At 38.5% G+C, this 26,558-nt stretch overlaps 2 protein-coding genes and 2 non-coding genes across 4 annotated transcripts in view; 1 reads left to right on the top strand and 3 right to left on the bottom strand.

The window, feature by feature from the left end:
* The window catches only part of LOC129943097 (PHD finger protein rhinoceros), a 159,489-nt gene that overhangs the window by 127,083 nt on the left and 5,848 nt on the right, over positions 1-26,558 (bottom strand). The gene's annotated exons all lie outside the window — the stretch shown is intronic.
* On the top strand, positions 12,886-12,958 carry Trnaa-agc (transfer RNA alanine (anticodon AGC)). The gene has a single exon. It is a non-coding gene; the product is annotated as a tRNA-Ala (tRNA).
* Positions 13,696-13,767, bottom strand: Trnap-ugg (transfer RNA proline (anticodon UGG)). The gene has a single exon. It is a non-coding gene; the product is annotated as a tRNA-Pro (tRNA).
* The window catches only part of LOC129943098 (ras association domain-containing protein 8), a 447,741-nt gene continuing 447,276 nt past the window's right edge, over positions 26,094-26,558 (bottom strand). Inside the window, exon 9 of the transcript XR_008781164.1 lies at positions 26,094-26,189. The gene's annotated coding sequence lies outside the window, so the exon portion shown is untranslated. The remainder of the gene's footprint in view (positions 26,190-26,558) is intronic.

The following is a 26,558-nucleotide window of genomic DNA, read 5'->3' as shown; positions in this document are numbered from 1 at the left end:
ATTTGAATTGAATTTGAATTGAATTTGAATTGAATTTGAATTGAATTTGAATTGAATTTGAATTGAATTTGAATTGAATTTGAATTTGAATTTGAATTGAATTGAATTGAATTTGAATTGAATTTGAATTGAATTTGAATTGAATTTGAATTGAATTTGAATTGAATTTGAATTGAATTTGAATTGAATTTGAATTGCATTCGAATTAAATTTGAAATAAATTTGAATTGAATTGAATTCAAATTGAATTTTATTTCAATTTAGATTGAATTGAATTAAATAGAAATTCTTATAAGTTTAATTAATTTGAATTGAATGAAATAGAGTCAAGGTAGGTAACACTACGAATAGAACTAAATTGAAATTATTACTCTAATTTCGGTCAGATGGCAACTCTGACGTCTAAAACAAGGTATATTAAGGACAGCAACCGATGCGAAGCAGTAAATGAGTCGAGTCTAGAAAAATTCGTAAAAACAAGAAAAATTTTTGTTCGGCGATTGATTGGAATTTTTATTTTTATTATCCATCCTCCTAACCCCTCCCTCCCCCTCTCTATATATATGTTTCTTCTATTTACTCATACTTCTTATACACATTATATCCGCTATCCTACCTTTAAAAATTGAAAACCCATATATCCAGGGAGTTCGACTCATGCTTCTTATGAAAAAGGGAACTCTCCCAATCTCCCCCACCATCCCTGACGGCGACGACGACGACGACGTCACCATCTCCACCACAGCACCGCAGCTACTGTGATCCAATGTGTGTGTGGTAAATTTCTGTCTGTCTACAGATGGTTTTCTACAAACAAGGATCTGGATTGTTAGTTTAAGTATTCCAATGGAATGGGCCTGGTTTTCGGTCAGTTGTCCAATTTACACGTCTTCTGTATTCTTGCTCACGTCTCCCTTACAATGGTTAGGGAAATTTTCAACAAAAACAGCAAGGGATTTGGATAATTGCTATTTGTGATCCAGATGATTGGTTAGGTTGTGGCCGGCGACCAACGACCGACGACGTTGTTTTGTGAGCTACCAAAAAAATAAATTTAAAAAAAAAACAAAAAATAAGGTCCTCTGGAGTGGGTAATTTATTGAAATTCTTGGAATAAAAGACTATACCTAAAAATTAGGGTTTATCTGGAAGTATCCGCCACCCTTACTCCCACACTTCGCCTAAGAATATAAGAATGCCATTCACACTTGGCGAATATTCGCGAGAAAAATGTGTTCTTCTCTTTTGAAAAAAACTGAAACGGAAAAATCAACAACACACCATTCCTTGCTCATTTATTATAATCATTCTTCCGTCGTCCTTTTTTAATATCCTTTTTGTTTTCCTAGCTGTTTGTGTTTGTTTGTCACCTTTTGTGTATTTAAGAAAAATTACTTTTCACACCGGACGGACGGTCGGACGACACATCGTCCACGATGAGTGTATGTATGGGTATGAGTTGGTCCTTTTTCACCTTTTGATTTGGTGTCCCTCTAACAAAAAAAAAAGTTTGTGATTTTTGTTGTTGTTGCTTTTTTTATTAATTCCAACAATAAGGACGAAAAACGGACCTAAAGTGAAAAATAGGAAAATTAACACATAAATTTCCGCCAATAACGGGAGAAAGTTCTTTTTGTTTTTTTTTTTTTGTTTTTGGTACTCTTTTATTTTCAGTTGAAGGATTTTTGGTATGCTTTAAGCATTCCAAGTGAATTGTCCTGTCAAACCTTTTCAATACGTTTTATTTGTTTTGAAGTGAAGTAAATTTCAAGAGAGGACCGATGATGTGAAGAAATGAGATACTGGGTATTGGAAACTTTACTCTAATATAGAAGTAAAGAATGTGTTGTGTTTTTTATTTTTTTTAAATAAAGGGTGATTTTTTTGAGGTTAGGATTTTCATGCATTAGTATTTGACAGATCACGCGGGATTTCAGACATGGTGTCAAAGAGAAAGATGCTCAGTATGCTTTGACATTTCATCATGAATAGACCTACTAACGACCAACGCTTGCAAATCATTGAATTTTATTACCAAAATCAGTGTTCGGTTCGAAATGTGTTTCGCGCTTTACGTCCGATTTATGGTCTACATAATCGACCAAGTGAGCAAACAATTAATGCGATTGTGACCAAGTTTCGCACTCAGTTTACTTTATTGGACATTAAACCAACCACACGAGTGCGTACAAAAGAGAATATTGCGTCTGTTTCTGAGAGTGTTGCTGAAGACCGTGAAATGTCGATTCGTCGCCGTTCGCAGCAATTGGGTTTGTGTTATTCGACCACATGGAAGATTTTACGCAAAGATCTTGGTGTAAAACCGTATAAAATACAGCTCGTGCAAGAACTGAAGCCGAACGATCTGCCACAACGTCGAATTTTCAGTGAATGGGCCCTAGAAAAGTTGGCAGAAAATCCGCTTTTTTATCGACAAATTTTGTTCAGCGATGAGGCTCATTTCTGGTTGAATGGCTACGTAAATAAGCAAAATTGCGGCATTTGAAGTGAAGAGCAACCAGAAGCCGTTCAAGAACTGCCCATGCATCCCGAAAAATGCACTGTTTGGTGTGGTTTGTACGCTGGTGGAATCATTGGACCGTATTTTTTCAAAGATGCTGTTGGACGCAACGTTACGGTGAATGGCGATCGCTATCGTTCAATGCTAACAAACTTTTTGTTGCCAAAAATGGAAGAACTGAACTTGGTTGACATGTGGTTTCAACAAGATGGCGCTACATGCCACACAGCTCGCGATTCTATGGCCATTTTGAGGGAAAACTTCGGAGAACAATTCATCTCAAGGAATGGACCGGTAAGTTGGCCACCAAGATCATGCGATTTGACGCCTTTAGAATATTTTTTGTGGGGCTACGTCAAGTCTAAAGTCTACACAAATAAGCCAGCAACTATTCCAGCTTTGGAAGACAACATTTCCGAAGAAATTCGGGCTATTCCGGCCGAAATGCTCGAAAAAGTTACCCAAAATTGGACTTTCCGAATGGACCACCTAAGACGCAGCCGCGGTCAACATTTAAATGAAATTATCTTCAAAAAGTAAATGTCATGGACCAATCTAACGTTTCAAATAAAGAATCGATGAGATTTTGCAAATTTTATGTGTTTTTTTTTTTTTTTTAAAGTTCTCAAGCTCTTAAAAAATCACCGTTTACAAGACTACGTATGTGAGGACAATTTTATCATAACGATTTTTGTTTTACAATTTACAGGCACTCAAGGGGTTATTAGTACCCTTTTTATGTTTATATATAAACACAGTACGAGTATTAGGAAAATAGGGAAGGATTTAAGAGGATATTGGTCTTAAAGTTCTGAACATCAAAATGGGAGGGAAAAACAGAGTTGGCCAAAGCATTCCACATTCTCGATGTGCGATTTAAGAAACAATCTCTATACTTGACAGTACGCCCGAAATTGAGCTCAAGGGTAAACTGATGAGCATTCCTAGAAGTGCGAGTTTTACGGCTGAATTATTTAAGGGGTGGAATGCAACTGGCTAATTCGACAGAACATTGTTTGTAAAAATATCAATAAAACAACGAAAGGCATAAAACATTGCGGCGGTGTTCTAGCGATGTAAATGTTTCGATTATAGTTCTATCACCTATCATATTTAAAGCCCTTTTTTGTATTCTATCCAAGGGATTTAAACTTGTTTCAGGGGCACCTGCCCCTTTCAAGCTTTGGACGGATGAAGGCTTTGTAAATTACAGTCAGATCAGAAGGGGTGACAAATTTCTTGCACCTTCGGAGAAGTCCTAAGCACCTGGCAGCATTTTTGGCAATATCAAATATATGATCATTCCATAAAATTTGATTTCTGATACACATACCGAGTACTGACAGTTGATTAGTTTCTTGGATGCAAGTGCCACTGATTCCCCATTGGACAATGCTGTCAAGATCAGAATTTAATGAGCTTATCATACTCTGCTAATTAAGTTCCACATCCGAAGGACAAGGATGTGAATCTATAAACGAGTATGAGAAGCTGAGGGTACTGTCGTCGGCGAAACAGATTAATGGATTAGAAGTGGCAGACATAAGATCATTTATGAATATAAGAAAGAGTGTCGGGGACAAAACGGAGCCCTGGGGGACACCAGCATTTATTTTATGAATTTCAGACTTCAAACCATGCAATACAACTTGTATTAACCGGTTAGAAAGATAATGTCTAATCTAACGAAGGAAAGATTTATCAATACCAAAAGCACGCATTTTCGATAAGAGAGCTTGGTAATCAAATGCTTTTGAAATATCAAGTGCAATAATCTTACTTTCTCCAAAACGATGTAAAGATTTGTTCCACTGTTCGGTGAGATAAACAATGAGATCACCAGTGGACCTATGGCTTATAGCTTTCGTAGCCATACTGCCAGTCATTAAAAAGCTTTCGTTCTTCAAGATATACACGTGAGTAGGGGAACTCCCCAGGGTGGTGTCATTTCGCCTCTTCTATGGCTTCTGGTCATGGATACAATTCTAGTTAAATTAGAGAGATGTGGAGTGAAGCCGGTAGCCTACGCGGATGATTTGGTGCTATTGGTGTCAGGAAAGTACACTTCTCTGATTAGTGAAATCACGGAGTCAGCTTTGAAGAAAGTTAGCAACTGGGCCACGAGTTGTGGACTAGGAGTTAACCAAAGTAGTAAGGTAGAATGTAAGACACCATATCTCTGTAAATTGTGCAATCTAGGTTTAAATTATAAGAATTTCAGTTACAATAAAGATCTATCTATCTATCTATCTAAGTAAAACTGAACTGTTGCTCTTTACCACCAAAACTAAAGTACCGCCCTTCAAGCTACCTCGACTCATCGGTCAAATCCTATCATTGTCTTCCAGTGCAAAATATTTAGGAGTTATACTCGACTCGAGTTTAGTTAAAACTGGAAACTAAATATTGAAGTACGGGTTAAGAAGGCCTGTGTTGCATTCTACGCCTGCAGCAAAACTTTCGGCAAAAAGTGGGGACTTCAGTCGAAGATGATTTTATGGACGTACACAGCCGTAGTGCGCCCGATTGTGTGGTGGCCTGCTCTTAGCAAAGCCTATAATATTACTAAGCTAAAGAAGGTTCAGAGAACAGCTTGCGTGGGCACCACAGGGGCCATGCGTACTTGCCCAACGGACGCCTTAAACGTTATTTTGAATCTTCTACCAATAGACCTTTTTATTAAATATATAGTTTCCTGCAGCGCTATTAGGCTAAAGGAATCAAATAGCTGGTTGTCAAAACCTTATGGTCACAGCAACACTACAAAATTGATTCCCTCAGATATTATCTTGGACACTGACTACTGCACTCCTACTTTGAACCTTAGTAAGGGTTTTAAGGTTATTTACCCATCGAGAGAAGATTGGGAGAATGACATCGTGTCGATAGGTTTCGGCACAACCATCTTTACTGACGACTCAAAGATGGAGTGCGGAGTTGGTTCTGGGATCTTTTCTGAGTCCCCAAATGTAGCCAAATCCTTTAGGCTTCCTGACTTTGCAAGAGTTTTTCAGGCTGAACTGCTGGCATTAAGGGAGGCATGTAAGATACTTAAACAAAACCCAAACCAAAACCGAAATGCGGCTATCTTTACAGACAGTCAGGCAGCTGTCAAAACCATTAGCTCGGCCATATCCTCATCTAAATTGGTCCAGCAATGTCGCGATGAGCTTGCGAGCCTGAATATTAACGTTGGTGTCACCCTGATCTGGGTTCCGGGCCATAACGGTATCGTGGGAAATGAACGGGCTGGCGAGCTAGCCAGGCAAGGATCGGCCCTTCATAGCTAACTTGCGGAAATGGTTAACATTCCTCTTGGTGCTATGAAGGTTAAAATCTTTTCTATCTACCAAACTGAATCAAACCGAAGGTGGAGCAATTTACCCAACTGCATTATATCTAGGAAGATATGGCCCACCTATAACAAAACCCGTACAAACGATCTTCTATGCAGGCCAAGGCAAGACATAGCCAGGATTGTTGCGGTTTGTACCGGACATTGGCCTATAGGAGTTCATGCAGAGAAGTTGGGTATCTCTTACAACACCTTTTGCCGTAGCTGCAGTGACCAAAGAGAAAGTGAAACGATAATCCATTTCCTCTGCAAATGTCCTGCTTTGGCAAACACTAGAATGAAATACTTTGGAAAAGCATTCTTTTAAGAACTTGATGAGCTATCTGAGACAAAGATTAGAGACCTAATCTTTTGTCTCAATGCGACAAAATGGCTCTAACATAATCGCTATGAAGCTCCTCTATCAGTCTATCCCTTTCAATCAAAGGTCAAACGAGTTTTTGGTATCAAAACGGCGCACTACAGCGCTTATTGGATCTCAGGCTAGGTTGCCTTGAGATCGCCATTTCTACCTACCTACCTAACTCAAGATATTTCTTAAGCTGGAAGATTCGCCTTTTTTAGGGACTGGCTTAGTCATATCTGTCCTTAAAGAATTCGTTGAAACCGTCGTAGTTAGCATTCCCATATTGCTAAACGGTTCTCATAGGGGCTTTTTCTTTAACTGGGCTTTGTTGACATGAGAAATTTGAAGATACGGATCAATGGTCTGATGTACCTAGAGGCGCTTATAAAATGATTGCGTATTTATTAAGCTAAGAAACAACTTTGGCGGATTAACTTCCAACGTCATGAGTTCGAGTTGGCTTGTCAACAAGCTGAGTTAGTTGATTTAACTGAGTAAAGAATTCAACATACCTTCTTTTGGGTGTTGTCTGGCCAGAAAAGCGAAGCCAAGAAGAATTCAATGTGAGAATTATGAGCAATAAATTGGCAATTGAATTTATAGTATAATTCCAATTTTATAAACATTAATTCGATAGTTAATCGAAATTTCTCTCTTGTCGAAAAATCTGATGTTAAAGTTAATTCTTAGTTTCACTACTCTTTGGTCACTATTTTTAACTTCTTCGTTTAATTTACAAGAGCTTTTCAAAATTATTTTTTTTTGCTATAAACTGTAAAATTTCTTTACGATATTGATGGATGAAAAAACCTCTACAAAATCAGACATTTCTTAATTGATATCAGTGCGTTAACCCTAAAATTGAAAACACATGTTCTTTGGCAAATTCGTCAAAATAAAAAAAATCCGTTGTCTTTTTAACTATTATTTACTTCTTAATTTTCAACTAATAAAATGTTTGTATTAGTTTTTCAAAAAAATACTCTTATTTGAAATTAAAATATATTCTTTGCATATATAACTCAAAAGCTTTTCAAAATTCTAAATATAATTTGCAAATTTTATTGTTTGGTGAAACAAAAAGATCAAATAATTTGCAAAATAATATTACTTTACATGTTTTAGAAAAGACTTTCTATTTTGCAAAATTTGAGATCGATGAATTATACGGTGCAAAAAAAACGTTTGAATTTAATAATTTTCTCTTCGCAATTTGCAAACTAAAAGGGCAAAATTGCAAAGTGAACAGTGTTTGGTGAAACAGCAGGCTCTGGATTTGTGCTGTCGAAAAATTGATACATTAACATGGGGAACGCTACAGATCCATGATTAATGATTTTCGTGCCTGGAGGATGTTGGTGGTTTGCAAAAATATCATTCAACGATAGAAACGCTGGCGTGACCTCAAAGATCGTATGATTTAACCCTTCGTAGCGCAATGACTCAGTTTTTGTTAAAATTTTCACAAAAGACGTACAAAATAGTTATAATACGAGGAAAAATAATTAAAAAAAAAAAACTTTAATTTTTTTATGTTTATTAACAAAATTCAAATGTTGCAGGTATGCAACATTGCACTTTCAATTCCCCTTTTTAACAAATTACTTGCAATGGAAATCTTTGAAACAATTATTCGTTTTATTGTTGCATAAGCCTACTCCACATTTTTCGCATAATGTTTGTGTAAATCCAGTACAATTTGGCATTTTACAGCGTATTCTTTTTTCTCCCCATATTGGCCAATGACTTGTTTGATCAAGTCGAACCTCTTTCGGCGGTGCGTGTTGAGCAGGGCCTTTCTTTTTTTTAGCTTGAAGACCTTGTTCAACATCAGATGTCCTTTTACTCGCCCTTTGTTTCATGCCCACCTTACACAGTGATTCAGCTACTTCCATTCGAAAGTCGGCGGCGCTCAAATTTTCAGACCGGCCAGCTTATTTGTTGACACGGCGATAAAGTAGCCAAGCATTTGCCATAACCATGTCCAGAAGGTGGTAAGACAGACGCATATACCAAAATTTACTTCTTAGTAATATCTTGTGCCTTGCAATAATACTGTCCATCAGATCCAACCCGCCCATGTGGCGGTTGTACTCGGCTACAACAAATGGTCGTTCAACTGATATATGGACTTTATTCACTCTGTCATATCGCTGGACATTAGATGTAGGGTTCTTACCTGCGAAATTTGACGCAAGGGAAACGATTTTATTGTCTTTCCAAGCGGTTGTTGAAATCTGAATCCCATTGTGGTCGCCAACAAACTCCACTGAAGTACCCCTTGGTTGTTTTCTAAAAAAAGACTCATCCGGTAGCTTACAATTGGGGATTCTATTTTTTCTCACTGTACCAAGACTGTGAATACCTCTTCTCGCCAAATGTTCGATAAGAGGTAAGGAGGTATAATAGTTGTCGAAATACAGCCTGTAATTGCTATTATTTGGTATTTTCCTCGCTAAACGCATTACTATATTTGAGGAAGCACCCAATTGCGGCTCGCCTTCTTCTAAAATATTTTCTTGGCCACTGTAAATTTCAAAGTTGTAGCCAAAACCACTAACGCCACACAAAATAAACAACTTGAAGCCCCATTTATGAGGCTTGGCTGGCATATATTGCTTCAAAATGCTCCTGGCCTTAGTTGAGCACATCTGCTCATCAACAGCCAAGTACCTCTCTAGTACCACCGTCGAAAAGCGCTTATTGAGCTTTTCAATAAGCAGTCTAACTTTATAAAGCCTATCACTTCCTGGCTGGGTATAAGGCAACATCTTAGAGTTGTCATTGAAATGGAAAGTTTGCCGCAAACGTTCAAATTTTTTCAATGGCATAGTTTCTTTTATTATAGTTATGCCCATTTTATCGGACCAGTAATTTCTTACGTTCAATATACGTACAACTGACGTGTACAAAACAACGCCAACAAATTGCCGAACGTCTATGGCTTCGATGTTTATGGGCTTATTTGGATCTTTTTGCACGCTATAAATATTTGTTTGATCGCGAATATGATCTACAATTTCATCAGTAAAGAAATACGAAAAAAACTGATATGGCGTTTCTAATTGTAGAATGTCATTTGGAAGATCATCGTCCCCAAGAAAACTAAGCTGCTCTTGAATGAGCTCAAGGTGTTTTTTTTTCCATATGACATTTACTTTTACTGGCTTGGCTTCCGAACTATTTGTTATTCCACGAGAAGTTGATGGTTGAGGTGGCGGTGGAGGAGAATGATGGACAGTATGTTTTGGCTGTATCAAATGCTCTGGCGGTAGATTGTCAGAATCGTTTTCTGATGAGCTGTCCACCGGAGGGGCAAATGTTGGATCCTGCTCACATTCATCGGCAGAAAAATCAAGTTCATCTTCACTTTCATACCATGAACTGGCTAACCGCTCAAGCTGTTGGTCATTTAGATGGTTATTTCGCCGTGGACGCATTCTACAAGTCGTAAACAATTTGAGGTTATGTCTTTTACATTGTATTACACATATATGGATTTTGGGTAACTGGACGAGCAATGTTGCAGATATGCAACAACACGGCTTTTACTCACTACAATCTATTTATGTTGTAAAACAAACTAAAATCACAAAAATTCAGAAGAATGTAAACTCACCTTGAAAACAAAATAACTTTTTTAGCAAAAAACTATTTTTTTGATAATTTTTTACAATAAATGAAATCAGATCAAACACAAAGTTCGACTTTAGACAAAAAATAAACTTTGACAGATGAGAGTAAAGAGCACATGTTATGTAGAGGGCTCGAATAAAGATCGTGCTTGGAAGAGGAATGTTTCAGATCAGCAACATTGCTCGGATTTAGAAAAAAACTATTCCTAAATTTTTTATACAGTGAAATGGGGAATGTTGCAGATCTGCAACTCAGTGCAACGAAGGGTTAAAACCGCTGGACTATTGTTTGGATGGATTAGTGAACACCTTATATTGCTTTTACGACTTATTAGGAGCCCAGGCCTATAAGGAGCGGTTTATCCGGCTCCCCGTCCTTGGGGAGCTAGATCTGGCCGTCTGGGTGTTGGGTTTTGCCGTCGGGATGTCTTCCTGGCCACGTAAAAACATCATAGTTGCGAAGCACCAACAAGCATCGAATAAGAACGGATTTACTGATGACAACCTACGCAAACGAATTAAGGACAACGTACTTCGGATATGCACGTGGAATGTTAGGTCCCTTAACAGGCCACGTGCGGCCGAATAATAAGCTCTAGGCTCTATACTGCTATAAAGCAAGCATCACCGCCATCCAGGAAATACGATGGGATGGGCCGGGCGGCAAAAAGAGGATGAAAAACTGCAACACTTACTATGGTGATTGCTACCAAGAAAACCAACAGCTCTTATTCGGGTACGAATTTGTCATTGGAGCCACACTTAGGCAAGAACCCTTGAGCTTTAGTTGCATCAACGAGCGCCTCATCACCATCCGCATCAAGGCTAAATTCGGCAACATAAACCTGATATGCGCGCACGCCCCCATATGTTCTTCGAGCTTTTAGACATCATGGATGTCCGAACTTTCCGAGGAGCTTACATCGATTCGGACCACAACCTCGCTGTAGCCGAGGTAACTATTCGGTTTTCCAGACCCAAGGCAAAACAGGGAGGTGCTGGGAGGAGGTAAAACGTCGAACGGAAACCCAGGTTTGATGAGGAATGTCGGCAGGCAAATGCAGCCAAACAACAGGCACGCAAAGCGACGCTGCATAAAAGGACGAGAGCTGCTCTATGAGCAGAAGAGGTGAGAGGAACATCGACTTCTCATAAGAAAAAAGAGAGCGCATGAGAAGCGTGCGGTCGATGATGTTGAGAGGTTTCAAAGCAGGAATGAAATTCTTGTGAAACGAAATTCACAGGTACATAAACCTAGATTCGAAGGCTGCAAAGATGAAAGTGGAAACATCATAGTGGAACCGCAGTTGATGCTGAGGACGACGACGAACCGAATTCCGCTGTCAGGAAGGATGATCCATTCAACATAGACGACGAAAGCCAACAATCCCGTCTTCCCGACTTAGACAAAGTAAAGATTGTCATATTTAAGCTAAAGCCTAATAAAGCCGCTGGAGCGGATGGCTTGAATGCCGAGCTCTTTAAAGCAGCTGCAGATAAGTTGGTTAGGAGCATGCACCAACTTAGCTGTAAGATATGGTCGGAAGAAAGCATGCCCGATGAATGGAACCTCAGTATTGTTTGCCCGATCCTGAAAAAAGGAAACCCTCTTAACTGCACCAACTATGGAGGCATCAGTCTACTTAACATCGCCTATAGAATCTTCTCTGCCGTAATATGTGAACGTCTAAAGCCCATCGTCAACATCCTGATAGGTCCTTATTAGTGTGGTTTTAGACCAGGAAAGTCCACAGTTGATCAAATATTCACATTACGGCAGATCCTGGGAAAAACCCAAGAACACCAAATCGACACCCACCATCTTTTGCTGCTCCATAAAGGTTGCAAACAACTTAACAGAACGTTTCGGTGTCAAAAGAGGTTTCAGACAAGGTGATACGCTGTCATGTGATTTTTTTAACATCGTGCTTGAAAGAATAGTGCAGAGCTCACATGTCAACAATAGAGGCACTATCTTTCAAATTCTGTCCAATTACTAGCATATGCTGATGACATTGACATAATCGGAAGAACTTAGCGTGATGTCAATGGGGCTTTTGTGAGTATTGAGGCAGAGGCGGCAAAAATGGGTTTAACGGTTAATAAGGGCAAACCAAAGTACATGCTGGTAGTCAAGGACTTCGTCTACCAAGGATCCGCTGTAAACGCAGAAAACAACACCAGCGCTGAGATCAAACGCAGAATAACTCTTGCTAACCGCTGTTTCTTTGGGCTAAGAAAGCAATTGAGTGGTAAAGTCCTCTCTCGAGGAACCAAAGTGTTGCTATATTTGACCCTTATCAACCTCGTCCTGCTATACGGTGCAGAAGCATGGACTATGGCAAAAGCGGATTACAGTACCTTGGGTTTTTCGTGTGATCTACGGTCCCGTATGCATCGAAGGAGAGTGGATTACAAGATGGAACGACGAGCTGCACGGGCTGTGCAGCGACTTAGACTTAGCTAGAAGGGTAAAAGTCCAACGACTAAGATGGATGGGTCACGTAGAGCGCATGGAATCCAATGATCAGGCCCGGAAAGTTTCCAATCCACACCCACAGGACAGCGCAGTAGAGGAATACCTCGTGGCGCACAAGTGGAAAGTGACCTCACCCAACTTGGAGCGCGAAACATCTAGCTAGGGACCGAGCTAAATTGAGAAGTTTGTTGGTTGAGGCCCTAGATCACACAGGACTGTAGCTTCACCTTAAGTAAGTAAGTAAGTAAGTAAGGACTATTGCTCTGGGGTATATATAAAGTTGCTTGTGTATGCATTGGATAAGCCCAAGACTATTGACGTTTTGGAAAAAACATGGGCCTAAGCTACTGCAGCTACTTGCCGGAAATAAATATTTAACATAATGGCAAATCTATATAATAAACTAAATTCTTGTACATAACATTATCACCAAGGAAAAGACCCAATTCGACATGCTGAAAAATAAACACAAATGTCTTTAGTGTACTGTTTCTTTTATGTTGTCCACCACTGTCCATTCAATGAAATGCTACTTTACAGAAATTATATGGGGATGTAGCTCAGATGGTAGAGCGCTCGCTTAGCATGTGAGAGGTACGGGGATCGATGCCCCGCATCTCCAATGAGGTTCTTATTTTTATTTATTTTTGTATGAATCCAAAAGAATCTAGTCTATTGAGAAAACGTGTCGATTTTTTCATTAAAATAAGAAACACAAAAACAAAGGTATTCAAAAAATCAATGTCTGAGTGAATCAATGTGGCATAACCGAACAAAATACAAATTATTGAATCGAAAACATTGGCATCTATATCGCATTAGGGATCATCACAAGTGTGTGTTACCCTTATACCGTATTATTCTTTTTATTGGTAATAAAAGTGGCAAAACACCAACTCGCTAAAAAAAAGAATATATTTGATTTTAAGTTCTTTCATCGAACGAACCCAAACTTCAACTTATTTTTATGAACACGAACACAACACATTTTCACCATCAGATTGCATGTGAAGACCATACCAAACCCTACCACCCATTCCATCGATATAAGTCTTGTATTTTATTTTGTTTTATTTCTTGCAACAGCTGCTTTTAAGTGACGGTGTAAGAAAGAGAATTCCTAGCAATTTTCAAAAAAAGGGATAATTTGATTTCTAACCAGAGGGTTAGCAAAAATCTTATTCTTTTGAGGTAAAAGACAATGGAATGGGTCTTAATAGTCCCGAACTTATTGCCTAGTGTTTATTTTTATTTAATTTAGAAAGTTTTAATGTCTGAATGTGATATGTTTGCGTACAAATTTAAAAGGTGTGTATATTTGTTTAAGCCGAAAAACAATTTTTGACAAAACAAAAAATTGGGCTCAACCGGGATTTGAACCCGGGACCTCTCGCACCCAAAGCGAGAATCATACCCCTAGACCATTGAGCCGCTTGATTAAACTATTTTTTAAGGTATACACAAGATGCTCAATGCCAGGGAGTGTGAAAGCTGTTGGCTAAATGTATTTGACTAAATTATTGGTGTTACGTTGTGATGTTTTAGAAATTGTGACGAATGTGTAATCTATACTTATATTATAAATGCGAAAGTAACTCTGTCTGTTACTCAATCACGCCTAAACTTCTGAACTAATTTTTATGAAATGGAGACATTTTGATACCAGAAAAAGGAAATAGGCTACATTTTTACGGGAATATTCAGGTGGGCCGATCGCTTTTACACCTAAACTACTGAAAAGATTTAAATGAACTTTGGTAAGGAGATGGTTTAAGACTTTATTTATTTAATTCGTTAAAATCTAACGTTAACAATATTTAAAAAAATTCTTATAATCTAATAATATCTAATATCATAATTTATATTTATTATACAATATTGTTGAAAAACATAAGTTTAAATTGTTTACATTTTATATTATCATTTACAGATTCTAAACAAAAATTAAATTCGTTATAAATTGTTATTAACTGATTGAGAGGGCTACATACACCATAGTTTGATCTGCTAAATATTTGAATAATAGGTTGCTGTCGCCTTAAACTTGCACGACTGAAACTGAAATTTAATTTACTTAGAACTGATGGTAATGATATCGAACCATTAATAATCCCAACAATAAAACAAAATTGTAAATACTTTCTGTGGTTAGTCAAAGAAGGGAGGCTGATCAAAGCTAGTCTTTGAGAATAAGGAGGAAATAGATTTTCCCTTGCCCATGGAAGAGACCGAAGACAGAAACGCAGAAACCTTTTTTGGATCGCTTCAATTCTTGAAACATGTATTGAGTAATAAGGTGACCATACCACACAGCCGTATTCTAAAATTGGTCTAACAAACGAAATAAATAGAAGTTTAAGAACATAAGGATCCCGAAAATCACGACCGAATCTTTTAATGAATCCAAGAACCCTATTGGCTTTCTTAATTATATAACTTAAATGATCATTAAATGATAATTTGGGATCTAGAATAATACCTAAGTCAGAAAACATAGAAACTTTACATACCGGACAAGAATCAAACATATAGTCGTACAAAAACGGAATTTTTTTACGTGTAAAACTCATAGTTTTACATTTGTCAACATTTAAAACAAGTCGGTTTTTATTGCACCATTCCCTAAATATTGTTAAGTCTTCTTGTAATAATAAACAGTCAGAGGAGGATTTTATACTTTTGAAAAGCTTAATGTCATCAGCATAAATAAGGACAGACGAGTTTTTTAAGTTTGAAACCAAGTCGTTAATAAATAAAACAAATAAAATAGGACCTAGGTGGCTGCCCTGAGGGACGCCAGAATTGACAACAAATTGAATTGAACTTTCATTACGAAACAAAACAGAATAACGACGATTTTTTAAGTATGAAGAAATCCAATTTATAAAATTGTTGTTAAATCCTAGATGGTATAATTTTTGAATTAGTGTATTGTGACATAACTTGTCAAAGGCTTTACTAAAGTCAGTAAATACGCAATCAACTTGCCCGCGTTTTTCAAATACATCTAGACAAAAGGACACGAAGTTAAATAAATTAGTTACAGTGGATCTCTTTTTGACAAAGCCATGCTGGCTATCACAAATAAGAGAACTACAATGAAAAGAAAGAACATTACTCACAATTGACTCAAACAGTTTAGGTATCACAGATAGTTTCGCAATGGGCCTATAGTTCATTATTTCATTCTTTGGGCCTTTTTTGTGTATGGGAATAATAAATGAACTTTTCCAGATAACAGGAAAAATTGAACTTTTTAAGGATGCATTGAAGAGAACACATAACGGATATGACAAATAAGAAGCACATTTTTTTAATATATAAGATGGAACACCATCGGGGCCTGGAGTAAAGCACTCATCGAGTTTTAAAATATGTTGAGCAACTGTGTCTTCACTTATTTCAAAATTAATTGCGTTTAAATGAGTAAAGCTGTCAGAAGAAGAAGAAAAAGAAGAGGAATTATTAAAGTCTGATTCTTCAAATGCTACTTTGAATTGATTAGCAAACATGTTTGCAATAATCTTTGGATCATGACTAGTTGACGAATTATTTGACATCGAATTCGGATAGCCACATGTTTTCCTTTTATTATTAACGAAATATTATTAAAAAAATAAATAAAAAAATAACTTAAGAAAGGACATGAGTTACTTTTGACCTCAGGAAAACAATGCATTCCCATGGGAAAAATTACTTTCCGGGGAATCTAATGGCTTTTACGTGGAGAATCTACGGGAACGGACGAGTCGATATACTTGTGATAGAGAAGAAGTCTCTTTCTGATGACGTCACACCCGTTAATGCTGCTGCTACTGCCGCTGAAATGAGTGATTCTTCGAGAAAACAAAAATGATGATGATAAATCGATAGATAATAATATGCAAAATAAACATTTGTTGCCCAATGTTGCCAAGTCAGATAAAAATGTAGATCAATGTATTCTAAGTAAAAATGTTATTAGTAGAATGAGGTGGTTTCATCTATCCAGCTTTAAGCCAAAAACAACACCTGATACAAAGGGTTTTTTTGAGGTTAGGATTTTCATGCATTAATATTTGACAGATCACGCGGGATTTCAGACATGGTGTCAAAGAGAAAGATGCTCAGTATGCTTTGACATTTCATCATAAATAGACTTACTAACGAACAACGCTTGCAAATTATTGAATTTTATTACCAAAATCAGTGTTCGGTTCGAAATGTGTTTCGCGCTTTACGTCCGATTTATGGTCTACATAATCGACCAAGTGAGCAAACAATTAATGCGATTGTGATCAAGTTTCGCACTCAGTTTACTTTATTGGACATTAAACCAACCACACGAATGCATACAGTGCGTACAGAAGAGAATATTGCGTCTGTTTCTGAGAGTGTTGCTGAAGACCGTGAAATGTCGATTCGTCGCCGTTCGCAGCAATTGTGTTTGTGTTATTCGACCACATGGAAGATTTTACGCAAAGATCTTGGTGTAAAACCGTATAAAATACAGCTGGTGCAAGAACTGAAGCCGAACGATCTGCCACAACGTCGAATTTTCAGTGAATGGGCCCTAGAAAAGTTGGCAGAAAATCCGCTTTTTTATCGACAAATTTTGTTCAGCGATGAGGCTCATTTCTGGTTGAATGGCTACGTAAATAAGCAAAATTGCGGCATTTGAAGTGAAGAGCAACCAGAAGCCGTTCAAGAACTGCCCATGCATCCCGAAAAATGCACTGTTTGGTGTGGTTTGTACGCTGGTGGAATCATTGGACCGTATTTTTTCAAAGATGCTGTTGGACGCAACGTTACGGTGAATGGCGATCGCTATCGTTCAATGCTAACAAACTTTTTGTTGCCAAAAATGGAAGAACTGAACTTGGTTGACATGTGGTTTCAACAAGATGGCGCTACATGCCACACAGCTCGCGATTCTATGGCCATTTTGAGGGAAAACTTCGGAGAACAATTCATCTCAAGGAATGGACCGGTAAGTTGGCCACCAAGATCATGCGATTTGACGCCTTTAGAATATTTTTTGTGGGGCTACGTCAAGTCTAAAGTCTACACAAATAAGCCAGCAACTATTCCAGCTTTGGAAGACAACATTTCCGAAGAAATTCGGGCTATTCCGGCCGAAATGCTCGAAAAAGTTACCCAAAATTGGACTTTCCGAATGGACCACCTAAGACGCAGCCGCGGTCAACATTTAAATGAAATTATCTTCAAAAAGTAAATGTCATGGACCAATCTAACGTTTCAAATAAAGAATCGATGAGATTTTGCAAATTTTATGTGTTTTTTTTTTTTTTTAAAGTTCTCAAGCTCTTAAAAAATCACCGTTTACAAGACTACGTATGTGAGGACAATTTTATCATAACGATTTTTGTTTTACAATTTACAGGCACTCAAGGGGTTATTAGTACCCTTTTTATGTTTATATATAAACACAGTACGAGTATTAGGAAAATAGGGAAGGATTTAAGAGGATATTGGTCTTAAAGTTCTGAACATCAAAATGGGAGGGAAAAACAGAGTTGGCCAAAGCATTCCACATTCTCGATGTGCGATTTAAGAAACAATCTCTATACTTGACAGTACGCCCGAAATTGAGCTCAAGGGTAAACTGATGAGCATTCCTAGAAGTGCGAGTTTTACGGCTGAATTATTTAAGGGGTGGAATGCAACTGGCTAATTCGACAGAACATTGTTTGTAAAAATATCAATAAAACAACGAAAGGCATAAAACATTGCGGCGGTGTTCTAGCGATGTAAATGTTTCGATTATAGTTCTATCACCTATCATATTTAAAGCCCTTTTTTGTATTCTATCCAAGGGATTTAAACTTGTTTCAGGGGCACCTGCCCCTTTCAAGCTTTGGACGGATGAAGGCTTTGTAAATTACAGTCAGATCAGAAGGGGTGACAAATTTCTTGCACCTTCGGAGAAGTCCTAAGCACCTGGCAGCATTTTTGGCAATATCAAATATATGATCATTCCATAAAATTTGATTTCTGATACACATACCGAGTACTGACAGTTGATTAGTTTCTTGGATGCAAGTGCCACTGATTCCCCATTGGACAATGCTGTCAAGATCAGAATTTAATGAGCTTATCATACTCTGCCAATTAAGTTCCACATCCGAAGGACAAGGATGTGAATCTATAAACGAGTATGAGAAGCTGAGGGTACTGTCGTCGGCGAAACAGATTAATGGATTAGAAGTGGCAGACATAAGATCATTTATGAATATAAGAAAGAGTGTCGGGGACAAAACGGAGCCCTGGGGGACACCAGCATTTATTTTATGAATTTCAGACTTCAAACCATGCAATACAACTTGTATTAACCGGTTAGAAAGATAATGTCTAATCTAACGAAGGAAAGATTTATCAATACCAAAAGCACGCATTTTCGATAAGAGAGCTTGGTAATCAAATGCTTTTGAAATATCAAGTGCAATAATCTTACTTTCTCCAAAACGATGTAAAGATTTGTTCCACTGTTCGGTGAGATAAACAATGAGATCACCAGTGGACCTATGGCTTATAGCTTTCGTAGCCATACTGCCAGTCATTAAAAAGCTTTCGTTCTTCAAGATATACACGTGAGTAGGGGAACTCCCCAGGGTGGTGTCATTTCGCCTCTTCTATGGCTTCTGGTCATGGATACAATTCTAGTTAAATTAGAGAGATGTGGAGTGAAGCCGGTAGCCTACGCGGATGATTTGGTGCTATTGGTGTCAGGAAAGTACACTTCTCTGATTAGTGAAATCACGGAGTCAGCTTTGAAGAAAGTTAGCAACTGGGCCACGAGTTGTGGACTAGGAGTTAACCAAAGTAGTAAGGTAGAATGTAAGACACCATATCTCTGTAAATTGTGCAATCTAGGTTTAAATTATAAGAATTTCAGTTACAATAAAGATCTATCTATCTATCTATCTAAGTAAAACTGAACTGTTGCTCTTTACCACCAAAACTAAAGTACCGCCCTTCAAGCTACCTCGACTCATCGGTCAAATCCTATCATTGTCTTCCAGTGCAAAATATTTAGGAGTTATACTCGACTCGAGTTTAGTTAAAACTGGAAACTAAATATTGAAGTACGGGTTAAGAAGGCCTGTGTTGCATTCTACGCCTGCAGCAAAACTTTCGGCAAAAAGTGGGGACTTCAGTCGAAGATGATTTTATGGACGTACACAGCCGTAGTGCGCCCGATTGTGTGGTGGCCTGCTCTTAGCAAAGCCTATAATATTACTAAGCTAAAGAAGGTTCAGAGAACAGCTTGCGTGGGCACCACAGGGGCCATGCGTACTTGCCCAACGGACGCCTTAAACGTTATTTTGAATCTTCTACCAATAGACCTTTTTATTAAATATATAGTTTCCTGCAGCGCTATTAGGCTAAAGGAATCAAATAGCTGGTTGTCAAAACCTTATGGTCACAGCAACACTACAAAATTGATTCCCTCAGATATTATCTTGGACACTGACTACTGCACTCCTACTTTGAACCTTAGTAAGGGTTTTAAGGTTATTTACCCATCGAGAGAAGATTGGGAGAATGACATCGTGTCGATAGGTTTCGGCACAACCATCTTTACTGACGACTCAAAGATGGAGTGCGGAGTTGGTTCTGGGATCTTTTCTGAGTCCCCAAATGTAGCCAAATCCTTTAGGCTTCCTGACTTTGCAAGAGTTTTTCAGGCTGAACTGCTGGCATTAAGGGAGGCATGTAAGATACTTAAACAAAACCCAAACCAAAACCGAAATGCGGCTATCTTTACAGACAGTCAGGCAGCTGTCAAAACCATTAGCTCGGCCATATCCTCATCTAAATTGGTCCAGCAATGTCGCGATGAGCTTGCGAGCCTGAATATTAACGTTGGTGTCACCCTGATCTGGGTTCCGGGCCATAACGGTATCGTGGGAAATGAACGGGCTGGCGAGCTAGCCAGGCAAGGATCGGCCCAGCTCGCGATTCTATGGCCATTTTGAGGGAAAACTTCGGAGAACAATTCATCTCAAGGAATGGACCGGTAAGTTGGCCACCAAGATCATGCGATTTGACGCCTTTAGAATATTTTTTGTAGGGCTACGTCAAGTCTAAGGTCTACACAAATAAGCCAGTAACTATTCCAACTTTGGAAGACAACATTTCCGAAGAAATTCGGGATATTCCGGCCGAAATGCTCGAAAAAGTTACCCAAAATTGGACTTCCGAATGGACCACCTAAGACGCAGCCGCGGTCAACATTTAAATGAAATTATCTTCAAAAAGTAAATGTCATGGACCAATCTAACGTTTCAAATAAAGAATCGATGAGATTTTGCAAATTTTATGCGTTTTTTTTTTTAAAAAAGTTCTCAAGCTCTTAAAAAATCACCATTTATTTAACCTTACAAAAAGAGTTTGATGTGCTTAATAAGTTTTTATTTAATAACTTTATCTTAAATGCTGAATCACAAATCAGGGTTGACTGTAAACATTTTTGGAAATTTATTAACAGAAAGAAAAAATCAACTGAATTACCAAATTTCATGGAGTTTTGCGGCAGCACTTTCAGTGATTTGTCAACCATATGCAATCTTTTTGCTGATTATTTTGAGTCCGTATATTCTCTTGCATCACCTAATGTACTTCCACAGTTTTCACCACCTAATGTTGTCGATGTCGGTAGCATCAATTTAAGCATAATGAAAGTATCTTAAGCCTTAAGAGATATTAATGAAAATAAAAGTGCTGGACAGGATGGTAGTAGATCTTAGGAAATCATTAAAAAATATTCAAAATCTCTCGCGATACCCCTTTGCTTTATTTTTAATATTTCCCTTCGAACTGGTCAATTCATAGATGAATGGAAAACATCTTTCATCTCTCCAATTTTCAAAGCAGGATCGAGACAAAAAGCAAATAACTATAGACCAATTTTTAAGCTATCTGTAATTCCAAAAATATTATTATATAATAAAGATTGTTTGTGATAAACATTATTTTTTTACCAAAAATGTAATTGCTGAAACTCAGCACGGTTTCGTGTCAGGCAGATCAACAACTTCTAATCTCACTGTTTTATGTAATTCCGTAGTAAAAGGTTTTGCTAAGGTCTTTGATAGGGTAAATCACGAAATTGTTGTTCATAAGCTTTCGTTGCTGGGATAAATTCAAATCTAAAGCTATCAAAGTAACATCAGGTGTCCCACAAGGGAGTCATATTGGACCCTTGTTTTTTACACTTTTTATAAATGATATTCCTGATACTTTTAAATTTTCTAATTATTTTTTGTATGCTGATGATGTTAAAATTTTTAAAACCATTAAATCTGTTGATGATTGTCTATTATTGCAAGAGGATCTAAATGAATTGGCATTGTGGTGTAATAGAAATTTACTCTTTCTGAATGTCTCTAAGTGTCAAAGTTTTACGTGTTTTGGGAGAAAATCATACATTTTGTTTGATTACTCAATTAATGACAGTATTTTGGAAAAAGTTACTCAAAAAAAAGACTTAGGGGCATATTAGATCATATACTTTCTTTTAATTTCCACATTGATTTTGTTGTAAATAAAGCTTATAAGATGCTCGGCTTTGTACGAAGGAACACAAAGGAATTCACTGATCCTTACGCGCTCAAATGCCTTTACTCAGCCTTTGTCAGATCAAATCTTGAGTATTGTAGTGTTGTTTGAAATCCGTACTATAACACTCATTCCTTAAGAATAGTAAGAGTGCAGAAATCCTTCACTTTTGATGCTTTTAATAAGCTTAATTAGAGTATTGGTAGACCTCCATATCCTGTAAGGTGTCAGCTCTTTGGTATGCAAACGCTTGAGTTAAGAAGGAGACATTTTTCAGTAATGATGGTAAAAGATATATTAAGTAACCACATAAATTGTTCTTATTTGCTTGAAGGTATTAATTTGTATTTTCCTTGCAGAAGTCTCCGTATGGTTTTTTACCTACGTGATGAACTTTTTAGAAGCAACTACAGTAGGAATGAACCCATATCTCGTTGCATCAAAGTGAGAAATAGTGTTTTACACTCCATTGATATATTTCAACTCTGTTCAAGAGATATTTTTAAAAGATATGTCATGCTTGTTTTGCTATCTAATTAACACATAGTTACTTAATTTCATATTTTTATTTATTTATTTTTCCCATGAACAATTATATGAAGCGTGCTCATGAGTCTCAAACCCACAAAATCTGTACGTTCTGGCCAAGGAAGGAATAACAAAAAACGTCGTATATAAAAATGTACTGCAGTAACCTATCTTCTTCTTAAAATGTATTAACCTAACCTAACCTATGACAATCACACTTAGTATGGCCTCATCCCATCTCGGCACAATTCAAACATACGTACAAAAAAGTACAGCTCAGGTTTTTTTATACTACTGCCCAAAATCCATCTAATGCGGACGAAGTCGCGGATAAAAGCTTTTATTTTATAAAGTTTTATTTATCATAAACCTTATTGTGCTCTTCTATACATACATTTTATTTGGTATTGTGATCTAAGCATCAGCAACAAAAAAGTTGAAAAAGTGCGTATTCGCCTAGTGTGCCATTGTTATTATATACAAGCTAGAATTAAAACTTTAACACTAAAAGGGTTTAAGATACCTTTAATATGCCAAAGACACAGTGTGAGCATTAGGAAAAGAGACAAGGGTTGGATAAGAGGTGTCGATGTACATTGATTTCAAGTTACTGAACATTGCAATGATAGGGAAAGATAGAGCGTGGCAATGCGATCGACATTCGTGTAGTACGGCTAAAGAACCAATCTCTGTGTTTCACAATAGGGCCGAAGTTGGACTCGAGGGTATATTGATGCGCATTCCTAGATGGAGGAATGCAGCTGGCTATTTCAATAGAGCATAAACAATTATAATAATGGTAAAAAAGGTCAGCCAAGAAACCTTACGACGATGTTCAAGTGAAGTAAATGAACGTATGATGATATTATCACCTATCAATTTAAATGCTCTACGTTCAATACTATCCAAGAGGCTTAAGTAAGTTGAAGGAGCACCAGGCCATATGTGGGAATTATACGCAAGCTTTAGACGAATATAAGTCTTGTAGATAACAGCCAGATCAGAAGGGGTGAAATAGTTCTTGCATCGCCTAAGGAAACCAACATCATTATTGGGCTGGATGTAAGGTGTAAAACGACCCGTGCCGATGATCAGCCTGGCTGGGGGCCCAATTCAAAAATAGCCCAGTCTCTAACGGAGTATCCGGATACCTGGCGTCCTCCGGATTAACTAGCCTTATCTGTACATGCGAATCTCTGTGCAGATGGACCTTTTTTCTTCGCATCTCGTGGGACCAAATGAATAAAACTTACAACAAAAACAAAAATAAAAAAAACAATTGAGACCGGTATCTCTTCAGGACCGGGCGGTAGATTGGCGTCAAAGCCTGCTGCCGTATCTCTTGCGGCCAACACAGAGAAGGGAGTAGTGGCTAACCATGGACCCTCCTCTGCTGTTGGTAGCAACGAGAATACAAAGGTAGCGATACCTAATTTCAGTAGTGGAAGGGTTGTGAAAAATGGCCCTACCACAACTTTTAAAAGGCGAAAATCTTAAGCCCTCTAGTGTATCATCGGGGGCTGAAAGGACTCCGTAGCAAACCGCTAGCGTCGAATGGGCTAAAAGCATACTTGCTACAACAAGATTGGACTCTACGTCCAAAAGAGAAAGGTCTCTTGAGGGGGCCGCACTGACACCAAAACGGCCTCGGGTGCACAACACCAGCACCCCCCTCAATCCCATCAGGAAACAATCCAGTTTCAGTGACGTCGCGAAGGGCAAAGTCGTGGTCGCGGTTATTGACAGGAGCGATGATGATGGCACAATATCGGCTGATCGGTGGCAGTTGGTCAAGGTTAAGCTCTCGGGTGGCTTTTTGAGCATTTTGAGGGAGCTTCCAGGACCACTTCCTTCCATAAGCGATGGGGGTTGGCATCAAGGTTATGTCAAATGCATGGTTTGTGGCAACCAGAGGTCTTGTGCCCTATACAAGCCTGCTGTCAGCCGGTTAGGTGAAGTTTGGCCAGGTGCGAAGCTCGAGGTTGTCGCTGTGGAAGACATTCCTAGCAGACCTAGAGCCCACATGTAGATACTGATCGAACCTGCTGGTATCGAGGACATTCTTGAGATGGTCAAAGTTTGCAACCCGTCCCTTCCGACACATAACTGGAAAATAGCCAAGCTAGAGTAAGTGAAGGGTCTTTATAGGAGCGCCATTGTGGTACTCAATAAAGAATCCTTGGCTCCTCTAGTCCTAAACAAGGGCTCCATAAACTATGGCTTTGAATCCATTAAAATTCGAATTTATAAAAAAGATGAGGTTAACGCGCAAAGCGGGCCTCCAAAAACAACCGAAGGTGAACTAGCGGTTGGTGAACCTGGGACGTCGTCTTCTCTCCTAACAGATGGTGACGATGCACCCATGTCCTCTCCACCTCTCCAAAAGTCGTAGAGAGTCCAACCTTAATGGAGACTGAGGACGACCTTAACATGATCCTTCTGAGCGAGGACGAACTCTTGGGTTCATCCTCAGACTCAGAGGATCAGAACAAAACCGTGGTGGAGGTTGATCTGCCTAATTATAGCCAAAATGCTGCAGTTAGTACAGATAAATCTCCAACACTCCATAAAGGCCTCGGCCTCACTTCTTCTCCGTCTGGCGAGTAACGGGAAAGATATTGTCCTGATCCAAGAGCCATGGATTGTAGGATCCGTTGTTCGAGGACTCAGGATTCCTGGATACTACACACTTTGTGTGACAGATAAAGGTGAACCTAGATCTTGCATACTAGTGGATTAATGTATTTTTACTCCATCGTTTCAGTGACAAAGATACCACCGTAGCTAGGCTGGAAACAACCAAAGGAGGTTTCTGGCTGGTGTCGGCGTATCCTGGGCATGACCACCTTGGCCCTCTCCCTGGAAAAACCCTGGAGAAAGTCGTCGCTGAAGCGGAAAGGCAAAGGATCCGCCTAATTATTGGAAGCGATGCTAACGCTCATCATACTGTATGGGGCAGTACGAATATCAACGACAGAGGTGAGTCTCTTTTTGATTATATTCTTGGTACTAACCTCTTAGTAAGTAATGTTGGAAATGAACCAACCTTCATAACTTAAACTCGACAAGAAGTCTTAGACATAACTCTTGTCTCAGATAGTATACACCATATGATCTTGGACTGGAAAGTATCCAAAGAGCACTCGTTCTCTGATCATTAATATGTCCAGTTCAATATAAATATGGATGATAACCCGAGTCCATTGACTTTTCGAAACTATCGGAAAACTGACTGGGCTTCATACAGTTTAATATTCACCTTTGCCTGGTGCCGGGCCATAGAGACATTCCAGGTAACTGTGAGGCAGATGAACTCGCCAGGAACGGTACAGTACAGACCATCCTACCACGTTTAGCAAGTACTGGTATACCAATCGCTACTTGGAAACTAATGTTAATGCAAGACGCTATGAGGAGGGTAGTGACCAGGTGGAACAACGAGCCACGAGACTAGGCGTATTCTCAAATGACTTTTGCAGAAGCTGTATGGACGAGGAAGAGGAAGAAACAGTTCTTCATCTTCTCTGCACATGCCCTGCCCTAGCTCGAAAACGCAAGAGTTACCTAGGAGAATTCTTCTTTAACGGATTAAACGATCTAAATCATATCGGTATAATCAGCCTCTCACGTTTCGTAAGGGAATCAAGCTTGTTCCATTGATCTTAGGAGGAAGCCCCAAGATTCATGTGATATCACAATGGGCCATTAAACTGGCCTAAGTGTGTCTGTTTCCATCTTGGACAGCCACTATAACCTAACCTAACCTAAGGAAACCAAAACGCCTTGCAGCATTTTTGACAACATCGTGTATGTGATCGCTCCACAAAAGGTAATTGCTGATGCACATTTTAAGGATGTCGAGATTTTCCGTTTCATTGATGCAAGTGCCACTCATAGATAGTGGCAAGGAGGGTATATCTCGCTTTAACTATACAAGACAGCATTGGGTTTTCGAAGCATTAAATTTCGCAGCAGTTCCACATCCGAAGAGGAGGGTTGTGAGCCTGGAAACGAATATGAAAAGCTAAGAGTACTATCGTCAGCGAAACAATGTATTTTATTAGAAGTTGCAGACAGGAGATCATAAATAAAAATGAGAAAGAGTTTTGGAGATAGAACAGAGCCCTGGGGCA

Source organism: Eupeodes corollae, chromosome 1 (assembly GCF_945859685.1).
Source record: "Eupeodes corollae chromosome 1, idEupCoro1.1, whole genome shotgun sequence".
NCBI classification, from domain to species: Eukaryota; Metazoa; Arthropoda; class Insecta; order Diptera; family Syrphidae; genus Eupeodes; species Eupeodes corollae.
Note: the sequence above shows the minus strand (reverse complement) of the source record. Positions and strands in the feature narration are given on the sequence as shown.